The sequence below is a fragment of the Castor canadensis genome, chromosome 4 (genome assembly GCF_047511655.1).
Source record: "Castor canadensis chromosome 4, mCasCan1.hap1v2, whole genome shotgun sequence".
NCBI classification, from domain to species: domain Eukaryota; kingdom Metazoa; phylum Chordata; class Mammalia; order Rodentia; family Castoridae; genus Castor; species Castor canadensis.
Window position 1 is genome coordinate 159,682,342 of NC_133389.1, and position 12,739 is coordinate 159,695,080.

Genomic DNA, 12,739 nt, shown 5'->3' on the forward strand with positions numbered 1-12,739 from the left:
TAATAAAGCATTCATAATAGGTGAATGTTTTATTCAAGCTTGAGACATACATGCTTTTTTGGTGTTGTTGAAAGGAGTTTTACATAAATGCCGACTAGATAAAGCTGGTTTGTAGTCTTGTTCAGGTAAACTTTTATCTTTCCTGGTTTTCTGATTGTATGATTTGTCAATTAATGAAAAAGAGTTGTTGCATGTCCAATAGTGGATTTGTCTGTTTCTCCTATAACTGTTATGAAGTTTGCCTCACGTATTTTGACACTTTGTTGCTTGTTGCATGAACATTAATGATAAGTCTTCCTAGAGGATTGACTACTTTATCATTGCCCTACCTTACCCTAAATTACCTTTCTTTTTCTGAAGTTCTCTTTGTCTGAAATGAATATTGTTCTCAAGCTTTCTTTTGATTTGTATTAGCTTGGTATAAAATCCCTCTATTTTTAATCTACTTGGGTTTTTATACTTAAAGTGAATGGGTTTGCTGTAGATAGTTATGATCAGATCTTATCATTTTACCTACTATGATCATTTTTGTGTTTTAATTGACATAACTAAACTGTTCAGATATAAAGTCATTGATGTAACTGGATTAACATCTACTATGTATCTGTTTCCTATCTATTATATTCTTTGTTTATTCTTTCTTCCTACCTTTATCCTCCTCCTCTAGTTTTAATTGGCCACTTTATGCTTTCATCTTATCCTCTCCTTATAAATATTAATTATACCTCTTTAAAAATAGGTGTGCTTTCTCTAGAGTTTCAATATACTTTTTGACTGATCTAAATTCACCTTTAAATAACAGTATACTACTCTACGTGTATCACGGTACTTACCACAGAGTATTTCCTATTTATTCTTCTCATTCCTTATGACACCACTATCATTTGCTTTACCTACTCATATGATAGTGTCATGTAATACCTTAATATTATTTTAAATAAAGTCATCCTTTAAGTCAATTAAGAAAAAAATTACACTGGGGTTGGTGGTGCATACCTGCAATCCTAGCTACGTGGGAGGGAGGGAGGAGGCAGAAGAATTACAGCTCAAGCTGACCCAAGCAAAAAAGTGCAAGACCCTGCCTGAAAAATAAATTAAAGTAAAAAGGGCTGGAAGCATGGCTCAAGAGGCAAAGCTTTGGCCTTCCAAGTGTAAGGTCCTGAGTTCAAACTCCAGTACATCCCCATAAAAGAGGATATTTTATTTTAACTTATTCCTTTTCTGACATCCTTCCTTTTTAATTTAAATGCGAGTTTATGACCCAGATTATTTTCCTTCTCCTTGAAGAACTCCATATACCATTTCTTTCAGGGTTATTCTGCTAGCAATGCATGCTCTCAGCTTTTGTTTATGGTTCATGTAAGAAAGTATTTCTCTATTCCTTTTTAATGATAATTTTTTGGACCTAGAATTCTGTTTTCTTTTTTTCCATCTTAATACTTTAAATATTTCACTCCACCCTTCTTTCTTGCATAGTTTCTAATGTAAAGTTTCTTGTAATTCTTACCCTTTTTCCTGTGTAGCTCAGGCATTTTTCTTTCTCTGGTCTCTTTCAGAATTTTCTATTTGTCTTTACTTTTTGGCTATTTGACTTTACTGTGTCTAGATTTTATTTTTATTTTGTTTGTGTTTGCTTTATTTTATTTTGTTTCTGGCAGCATGGGGCTTTGAACTAAGGGCCTCATACTTGCTAGGCAAGTGCTCTATTGCTCTGTTAACTCTTTATGTTTTAGGTTACTTTTCAGGTAGGGTCTTACATATTAGCGTGGACCAGCTTCAGCTTCAGACTATGATTCTCCTATCTATGCCTCCTCTGCCTCCTCCATAACTAGAATTTATAGACATGTGCCACCATGTCTGGCTTTTTTTTTCTTTCTTTTTTTTTTTTTTTTTCTGGAACTGGGGTTTGAAATCAGAGCTTCATGCTTGCAAAGCAGGCACTTTACTGCTTGAGCCACACCTCTAGTCCCATGTCTGGTTTTCTTATTGAGATGGAATTTCACTAACTTTTTGCCTGAGCTGGCCTCAAAAGGCAGTCATTTCAATCTCTGCCTCCAAGAAGCTGTGATTACAGTCACTATGCCCAGCCCTATTTTGATTTTGTCTTTTATTATTTATTTTCCTTATTCTTCTTAGAAATTCCTGAATTTGTAGTTTATTGTCTGTCATTAAGTTTATGAAGTTCTCAGCAATCATTACATCAAACAATACTTCTCTGTTGTCTGTTTTTTGCAGGTAATCCAATTGTTCTTATGCTAAGTCTTTAGGAAATTTTTTACAACATTTAAGTTGTTTTATTTTCCCATACCTTTTTCTTTTCACATTTCAGCTTTGGTTGTCTCTAGTAATATATCTTCAAGGTCACTAATTCTTTTCTCTGCAGTGTTCAGCCTGTGGATGAACCTATCAAAGACATTCTTTATTTCTGTTGCAGTGTTTCGGTTCCTGTAATTTCTTTTTGATTTGTCTTAGAATTTCCTTCTCTCTGCTTATATTACCCACCTATTCTTCACATGTCCACTTTTTCCATGAGAGTCCTAAGTTTATTAATCATAATCATACATCATTTAACAAGGATATGTTTTGAGTTACGTGTCATTAGATGATTTTTGTCATTGTCTGAACAGCATAGAGTGTACTTACACAAACCTAGATGGTGTAGAATAATACTACATACCTAGATTAAAACTTGTAGGCTATTGCTCCTAGACTAAAACATATTTAGCATGTCACTATACAATATGCTATAGGCAGGTAAAACACAAGGGTAAGTATTTGTGCATCTAAACACAAAGTATGGTAAAAGAGCAGATGAGAAATTTTTGGATCCATTATAATCTTACAGGACTGCTATCATATCCATAGTCCATCATTGATCAGAATGTCATTGTATGGCCCATAACTGTAAATTTGTGTCATATTTAAATCTAATTCTGACATTTGCCTTGTTTCTTCAGACTGTGGTTTTTTTCTTGCCTTTTTGGATAGCTTGTGAACTTTTGTTGAAGACCAGACATGTTCTCCTGGGTATAGAGAATGAGATAAATAGACTTTGGTGTCAAATTTTATATGAATCTGGCTGGGGTTGAGCTTTTAATTATGTCTTCTATGACTATAAATATTTTTCTTTTGCCAGGCTCATGCCTATAATCCAAGCTACTCAGGAGGCAGAGATCAGGAGGATTGTAGTTTGAAATCAGCCCAGGTTAATAGTTCTGGAGACCCTATCTCAAAAAAACCTATCACAAAAAAAAAGGGGTGGTGGTGGTGGATTGGCTCAAGGGTAGACTCTGAGTTCAAACCTCAATACTGCAAAAAAACCAACCAAACAACAACAACAACAAAAACCAAGTATTTTTCTTTCTTTTTCTTTTTTAGAGCTTTGTGATTTCTTAAATTTTCTCTTCACAGAGAGTCTGATCTTAGCCAAAACACAAGGAGCAATTTCACAGAGAATCTGTGTTTTGCAGCTCTCTTAACTGTGATCCACGGTTTAAACACTTGAGTCTTGTTGGGATGGTGTTAAAGATTAATGTTCTCTAATCTTACGATTTTTTAGCAGAACTGTGTTTCTGGGCTATGACTTTCAATTGTTTCTGGTGACATAAAATTTTTCCTCCTAGATGAGATAGAAACACTAGCAGGGGCTGAAAAAGGAGAAATGCCATTCCCAAGCAGGATTAAGGCCCTTGTCCTTTTCCCAGGAAAGTAGGTCTGTGTTATGGGGAAGCTCTGGATTTATCTCCTAGTGCTTGCATTTACCATCTCTTTGGAAGACCCACAAGGGAATTTTTCTTGGATTTTCATTAAGAAAATTTTATAAAAATCCTGGAGATAAAACCTATGAAATTATAGGATACCTCTGAAGAATGTTGGTCCCAAATGGTTTCTCATTGAGCCATACTCAGTCCCCAGGAATTCATCAAAATAACCACTAAGACTTTGATCATCTATGGCTACAGAAGCTTCTCCTCCTAGTAAGCACATCTCACCTATCTCTTGGAGTTTGGCTTTGCCCTGACACCTCATCTTTGAGGGATTCAAGAAAATACACTTATTTTTAAGCTCATGATATTTTTTTCTTTTGTAGGAATGAGAGTGGCAAATTCCAAGCTCTATAAATGTGGAAGTTAAAACCAGAAGCCTGGGGCTGCAATTTAAACCTAAATTTACTGACTTGAAAGTGTTTTTTTTATTTAAAAATGCCAGGTGTGATGGCGCACACCTGTAATCCCAGCACTTGGGAGACTGAGTCAGGATAGCAGGTTCAAGGACAGCCTGGGCAACATAGCAAAACCTTGTCTCAAAAGAAATGAACAAAATATTAATATGATTTGTTTTCCTAGTTAAACATTTTAAATGAAATTTTCTCATATTTCTAGATTTCTTCTCTGAGTAGATTCAGAAATACATAAGAGTTTCATGTAACTGCATGGTTGCATGAAATAAAATGGGGAATTATGTGTAACTGGACTGAAATAGACAAATTGTGGCATATCTTAACATTATAGCAGAAGTTCTTTCATTAGCAAACCTGAGACGTCCTAGCATCCACTTGCTTTGGTTTTAAGTTGTTCTGATAAACACTACCTGTCACAAGTGAATAGGCAAGTGCATAAAGGGGAAAGAGGAATGATATCAACAGAAGAAAATTAAGAACTGGTAGGACAAGGCTGACCATTTAAATGGGTCATTAAAAGAAGACACAACTTGACTGTATGACTCCCCAGAGAGCTTCTTAGTGTGGGTTTATGAACTCTGGGAGAAGGGCCAAGTTGGCCTAATTATATTTAGATTAACTCTGCAATTTAAATGCCTAACCTTTTCTCAATTCCTTTCTCTCTCTCTCTCTGCCTTTTAATTCTGGAGTGAGCACCTATCGTTTTGATCTTTTTATTATATGGGTACTTTAAATCATCCATCACTTTATCTTTCCTCAATATTTAATTAAGAAATGGCAATCTGTTCATTTACCTGCTGTGAGAAATAGGTATTCATAATACAATTTTAATATACAAATCACATGTTAATAAAATGCACACCTATCAGCATTCCTACTTGTTTATAGTCTCTGAATTTTAGGTTATTAATTTCCCTTTAAATATAATCCAGAAAATCTGAGAATAATATACTTTGTCTTCTAAGGGAAAAAGTGTTGAGGAAAGAATTATTTTTCTTCTGTATTCTCTCCCAATGAATACTCATTCTCCATGGTTTTTCTTTACTAATGCTGGCAAGTGGGTGGGCACACTTATGGCTTGCATCAGAAATACTAGGTACTTGGGAGACTGAGATCTAGAGGATTGTGGTTCCAGGCCAGCCTGGGCAAAAAGTTTGCAAGATCCCATCTCCAGGGGGAGAAAAAAAAAAAGCTGAGTGTGGCAGTCCCTGTCTGTCATCTCAGCTATGGAAGTAAAAGAATAAAATAGGAGGAAAACAGTCCAGTCCAGCCTAGGCCATAAGCAAGATCCTACATTGAAAATAGCCAGAGTGAAAAGTAAAAAGGGCTGGGGTTCTGGCTCCACGGTAGAGCACCTACCTAGCAATTGGTAAACCCTTAATTAACGTGACTAAGGGAATGGTCTTGGTACAACTGGAGCCCTTTATTCCTCTTCATGCTATCTTACCGGCACTGGGAAGTGACTGATCCCTAGATTTTAGACTTTGCTGTGAATTTGCTCAAAATGTACACTTTGGCAACTGGGAACTGATTATGAGAGAAGGCTTTGCTTCCCTCAAATATGTTTAACAATATTGTGACTATGACAGGTGAAAATGCAGCTCTGATTCTTTTCAACACCATGAGTTCATGGTGTTGATGTCTGTGTTCTTTAAAGTAGCCATTCAAGCAAGCCTAGGGCAATGAGTTCAGATGCAGCACTACTGTTGGGAGCACAAGAGAGGCAGGACTGGGCCTGTGTAAAAGTGGTCAAGAAGAAGCCGTTCCACTACAACTTCGCAACAGACACACACCAAGATAATGTCAGGACCCTAGTAAGTGAAGAGTTAGCCTGCTAATTTTCTCGATTCAATTCTCTGGTTGTGTGTTTATTCATATGTATTTGTGGTTGGCGTGTTTGAATGTAGTCAAATGTCTAGTTAGTTCTCTCCAGTTTATGCAAATTAGGCTGTGATTTAAAAAAATGGTTTGATGAAGACATCCAGGTTTTGTAAAGGGGATAATAGTCTGCATGTGATTGCATGAACTAATTAAACTGCAATATCCCAGGCATTGTTTGCCATGCAGTTATTTTATGGTGTAAGAGGAATTTCAGCATGCTGCTTTACTGTGCAATACATTTTCATCAACAAAAAGAAAAGATGTTAAAGCGTTCTTTATATCATCATGCCCATTGTGTAATTCCTCTGTATCAAGAGATGATATAGTGATTACATAGTGCTAAGAATGCAGGATTTGGAATTAAAGAACAAAAAGAGAATGACTAGGAGTGGAGTCCTATGTCTAGTGCTAATTTGCTGTGAGGTATGCATTACCCCCAGGATCTAATCCTGTGAAGAGGAACAATAATAAGACTTCATTGGGTTGCTGAGAATTAACCCCAGAGGATGCATGGGAAGAGCTTTAGAGAGTGCCTGGTCTAGAATACATGCTTAAGAAAAACAAGCTATTATCCTTGCTGGCGCATCTCCTTCTAGATTGGTACTTCTCACCTCGGGTGACTGAGAAAGACCTCTTGAGTGAGGGACCGTAACCCCCATGTGCTAAACCTACTCTACAAAAAGTTCAGATGAGTCTGGGATGTAGCTCAGTGGTCATACACTTGCCTAACATGCAAATGGGTTCAATCCCCAGCCATGAAAGAAAAAAATCAAAGCAGACATCTTTATTATCTTGTTTGTTTCTATAAACAGACTAAAGCTAGCTACTTTGTTCTCATTGGAAACCTTGTTGGCTAGAGCTCTATCACCCATGTCTAGAACAGTCCCCGCTATTTTAGTAACTGCTTTCTTTTCTTGGCTTGTTAATTTAAGCAGTCTGCTGCTTAGCAAGGCATATTTGACCTTGAGGCTTAATTCCTTCTGCCATGTCCTTCAGGACAGGCTGCTGATCCATCAGAAACCAGACGATTCAGTGGTTAAGGTCTTGATACACTTCCAAGGACTAATTAGAGCTTGCACATGTTTTTCTCCTCAGTTTGTATAAATCTTTACTATATCCAGTGCACTGAAACTTACTGTAATGATGTTCTGAATTGTATTCCACTTGTTGGAATAAATTCTCTAAATAATTTTAGATCAAAGTTGCTAACAGATTAAGCCTACTCTTGAATCGTGGTATCATCTTGCTTCGTAGAGCAAACTCTGCAAACCCAGTGAAGTGACCAATGAAAACCAGAACACTGACTTCCACAACATTCACTGTTAGGGTCAAAAAAATATTCCTAACAGCTCTAGCAGGGCCTGACCTTCTTTATTTTTTAGGGCATTTTTCTTTTTCTCTGATATTTCCCTGTACACATTTTTCATAACTAATGTCCTACTACTCTGCACGTACTGTCAACTTCAGCTACAAAACTAAGTTTCTTGTCAAGTCAATGATTTTCCAAATCCCAGTTACCAAATCTCCTCTGGTTCTCCTTTTCTTTGTACCACGAAACTATTCTCTATGATAGGAATGGACAGTTCTTTTGTATTATAATTTCAGTTTAGTTTGTTATCGCTAAAGGAAGTTTAATGATCTTAAGAATATAACATTTGAGGCCGGGCACAGTGGCTCACCTGTGTAATCCCAGATACTTGGGAAGTAGTGATCGGGAGAATTGCTGTTCAAGGAAAGCCCAGGCAAAAGGTTAGTGAGACCCCATTCCAACAAATAAACTGGATGTGGTGGTCCTCATCTGTAATCCAGCTACACAGAAGGCCTAAATAGAAAAGTCATAGTCTAGGCTGACCTGGGCCAAAACAGAAGACCCTATCTAAGAAAAAGAAATTAAAGCAAAATGGGTTGGGGTCATGGCTTACGTAGCAGAGCACCTGCCTAATACATGCAGGCCAGAATTCAAACCCCAGTGCCAGGCTACCAACTCCCAACTGGGATGATCGGTCTGCACATGGCCTCCCATGGCCCCTGGTCCTGGAGAACGCCTGTTATGTGTCCGAGCCTGTAACGATGTCATGTCTGAGTGGCAGCAATGTTACACATAACGCTTTTCCGCTGTCACAGCAGACGCCGAGCTGTGATGTAGCAGTGATCTTTAGTTTGGTGCTTTTGGTGCTTGGAAGAGAAAGCTCAGCCTTCCCTATTTCACAACACCTCTTTTATTCCTTCCTTCCAGCTTTTGGCCTGGTGCTTATAAATTACCTATACCAGATTTGTGAGTGAGGCTTTAGCTGTCAGGATAGGGAGCATGATCTAGGATCCTGTTGAAGATTTTATGCGTTGTTTTACATGCTGAAGAGTCTTGGTTGTGGATGTCTTCATGTGTCTATAAACTCTCTAACGCAGCACCCTTGCGACACTGGTATTTCACAGATAGGGCTAATTCACACCTCGGGACCTAACCATGTTACCACCAAATGATAATACATTTCAAATAACTGATCTGTTTTCAGGGACCTCCAGGGAAACAGATCCAATGTGTGTAGTGGACTTGGATGTGCGCACACACACACACACACACACACACACACACACACACACACACACACAGAGACAGGGAGAAAAGGGAGATTATCTTTAATGAATTGGGTCATCTGATTGTGACATCTGGCAAATATAAAATCTGGAATGCCAGTCTGGAGATCAGGGAAATATTTGTGTTGCAGTCTGCTGTCTGAAGGTGGAATCCCTTGTTCCAGGGGACTTTTGTCTTTTTTCTCTCATGTCCATCAACTGGTTGGATGAGGCCCACCCATGTTATACATGTTAATCTTCAAGTCTAGTAGTTTAAATTTAATCATTCTTAATACATTTCTTCATAGGCATATCTAGGTTAGTGTTTGGCTAAGTGTCTGGGCCACCTAGCTGAGGCAAATCAACACATAAGTTGACTATCACAACTGGGTTCCAACTTTTTATGTTGATTACTTTAAAAGAATTGGTGTCACTAATTCCAAAGATGTTCCTATTAAAATTCAAAAGGCTTCCATGATACATTGAAATGTTAATACAACTTAATGTAAAATTAGACTCTTTTGATTTTGAAATTGTATCTTTTTTTTTAAGCAGTAGTAAACTCTGTATTTTAATTCTTTGGAGTTAGTGATCATTGTGACATAATTAATGCTTTTTCTTTAACTTTTTATAGGGCTACAGCTAACATCCAAGCTAAAAACATGATTAGCATCCTTCCATAGTGATTAGAAGGACAAGAAATTTGGAAGCAGAAATAAGAAAATTGAGGCTCAAAGCTAGTTCAAGCAAAAAAGTTAGCATGACCCTCTCTCAAAGAACAAGTCAGGCATGGTGGTCCACACCTGTAAGCTCAGCTACATGAGAGGCATAGGTACAATTGTGGTCCAAGGGTGGCAAAAAGTGCAAGATCTTACCTGAAAAATAACTAATACAAAAAAGGCTGGAAGTGTAGCTCAAATGGTAGAGTACATGCCAAAGAAGCATAAAGTCCTGAGTTCAAATCCCAGACCTCAAAAAAAAAAAAAGGATAAGAAGGATAAGAAGTCTTTGTTAAATAAAATTTCTAGGATCATAACCTGAATTTTCCTCTGAAATATCCTTATTTAGGGATTTCTTGTAACAAGAAAACACCATTCTGCAACTGGAGAATGCTGCCTACCATATATTTACTGTGCATGAGATTAGTCTTCTGAATTTTTTTTTTTGATATGATATCTCACTGTTTTATCCAAGCTTTCTTCTAACTTCTGTCTTCCTCCTGCTCAGTCTCTTGAGTAGTCTCTGGGATTTCAGGTGCATACCACCACCTCAAGCTTCTGAATAATTTGTTTTTAATCTGTTCTCATTGGTCTTGTACTTAAACACTCCCACATTAAGTATGTCTTAATAAAAGCAGTGCAGCAGATATGGGAGAAGGAAAACTTGTGTCATCGCCCTGTGACTGCTGATTCTGTTATGTCAGGATGAGCCAGGTAGGCTAAATGTCGTGTCACATAAAACAACCACAAAGTCCCTGTGGCTTCATAAACTGCGACTTGTGTCTCTTCTATTTACGTGCTCACCACGGGTCAGTACGCAAGCTCGGGTTACCAAGCTATTAGAGACTTGATTTGTATATGGGTACCGTGATCACCGTGGCAGGAAAAGGGACACTTAACAGTGAGTTGTGTGCACTCACCAGCCAGAGGTGCCCTACCCTGGGACTGTACTCACTTTCTTAACACACAGGGTGGCCACCGTGCCTAGCTGCAAAGCAGGTGCACAGGTGTGGCTGCAGTATGAACTCAGCAGAGGGGAGGTGGAGTTCTTGTGCGCAGTCCTGGGCACCACAGTCAGGCACTGCTTCAGCTGCGATTCCGTGTCAGGAATGGTGTCAGTTTTAATAAATGGCTGACAATTGCTCATAAAGATATTCAATGAGTTTATTCAATCAAAGTGAACAAATGGACATGCTTAAAGTTGCTGTAGGAACTTGGGAATGATAAGAAGAGTCAGGCTTTTTATTTATTTGCTTTACTCTTCCCAGAATCACAGATATTTTTTTCTTTTGAAGCAGGGTCCTGCCATGTAGCCCAGGTTTGCCTTGAAATCATGATCATGCTGCTTCAGTCTCCAGAAAAACTGAGATTACAGGCATGCACCACCACATCCAGCAGAACCAAGGATCTTTGTTCTTATTCTTCTATAACTATAAATATCACATCTACATATGTAATCCTGAATCAGGAAAGAGGGAATAGATTTCTCTCTTCTCTCTCTCTCTCTCTCTCTTCTCTCTCCTCTCTCTTTCCCTTTCTCACTTCCTTACTCTCTTGCTCTGCTATTTTTGTCAGGAGGGCAATCTTCCTTAGGAAAAATGATTCTTATTTCTTAGCAGACATTCTCTTATTTTTTTTTTCATTAGACAGAACCCCTGTCACCAAGCAACCCTTAGCTGCAAGGAAAGCTGGGACATGATTTGAAAAGGGGACAAAGGAAATTTATAACTTGTGAGATGACTACTATCGCTTTGCCATCTTTTTTCTCTGGGGCTTGGCATATGTTCTGCGATCAAAGTTGTAGCTCTGATGTTAAAAGAAGGGTAAATAACTAACATGAGAATCTAAGAACACCTTAAACAGAAAAAAACAATTTTATTTCTTCAAAAATTGAACAAGAGATACTGATGGTTTAGGAATTATAATTATTATGGGCCTAGTCTAAAAAGATTAAAAAGCAGGCTATGGGAAGGCAAGAATATTTCAGGCAGGGGGTCAGGGGAACCATTAAGATAGCAGCTTGTGAGCAGATCCTCCAGAGACTGGAAGGATTTCAATGGCTAATAGGGTATTTGAGTAGAAAACACCAAAGACAGGAGCCAGGAAAATGAGAATGCTGGGAAATAAGATGGGATCGAATAAGACAGAACCTTGAATACCACACGAGAGCTGGGCTCTGGAGAGAGCCCTGTGACTGGGGCATTGCCGTCTGAGGTTAAGAACCATGGCTTTAGTCTTAGACAATGCCAGTGCGCCTCTGTTCTCTCACTACCTGTGAAACCCTGGGCAAGCTCCCTGAGCCCCATTTCCTCATGTGTAATAAATGAGGATAAAAAAATGACATTTTTAGCAGTTAGGGTATATCAAACTGCTCTAATTAATGTAGGCAAAAATGTAAGGGCTGAAATAAAATAGTTGGCTTCTTGTTCATAAAACAAGGTAACGGGCAGCTCTGCTTTAGGTGACCATTCAAGGACCCTGCTGACAGCAGCTTTGCTCTCTGCAGTCTCTGTGCCTCATCGGGTTCTAGGAGACATCACATAGGGTCCTGCTTTTCAGGCACCAAGTATAGCCGAATAAGCAGTAAATAAGTGCTAACTGCTATTAATATTAGCTTAGAAACCAAGGAGCTTAATGGGGAATTAAAAGAAACATGTCTTCTTAAACCCCCCAAAATCATATGTACGAATTTATTTTAGGCAGAAGAGCAAGACAGAGTTGAAATAAAGATTATTCTGGTAAGTGTTGTATGAGGGTCTATCAAGGTGTGATAATTATAGACAAACAAATTATTTAGGAGATAATTGTAATGATGCAGTTAAGAAGTAATGAGGCCAGAACAAGGGTGTGTGGGAAATGGAGGAATGAGATCCAATAGCTTCTAGTCTTTGAAGCTTTGAGAGTTTCAGAACTTTTATATTTCTTGGTATCCCAGATTCTAATATGTTCTTGGCATTCACATTCATCAGTGGTGAAATCATAGTATTCCTTTTATAATAGCGTTGGAATTTTGTGATGATAATGTGGATTTGTTGGCAGAAAAACAGAGCGTGAAGGCACGATAGGACCTCATCTAGAAATTTGATATGTGAATGTGTATTCCAAAACTAAGATAAAATAATTTGTATTAATTTCCTTGTTCATTAAAGACTGAGTATCAGTTTATTTCTCAAGAGTAGTCTTTGTATGCCTTACAGTAATAAATACATTTAGTTATTTTTTTAATTTAATTTTTGTTTTTCTCTTTTTGTACTCTTTCTCTCTTTCTTAGAATAGTGCCCGTTTTTTTTTTTGATTCTAGTATCAAAATACACCAAAAGCAATACATTAAACTCTCAATAACTCCAGCTACCATGAAAAAATACTTTGGGGCACAAGACAATCA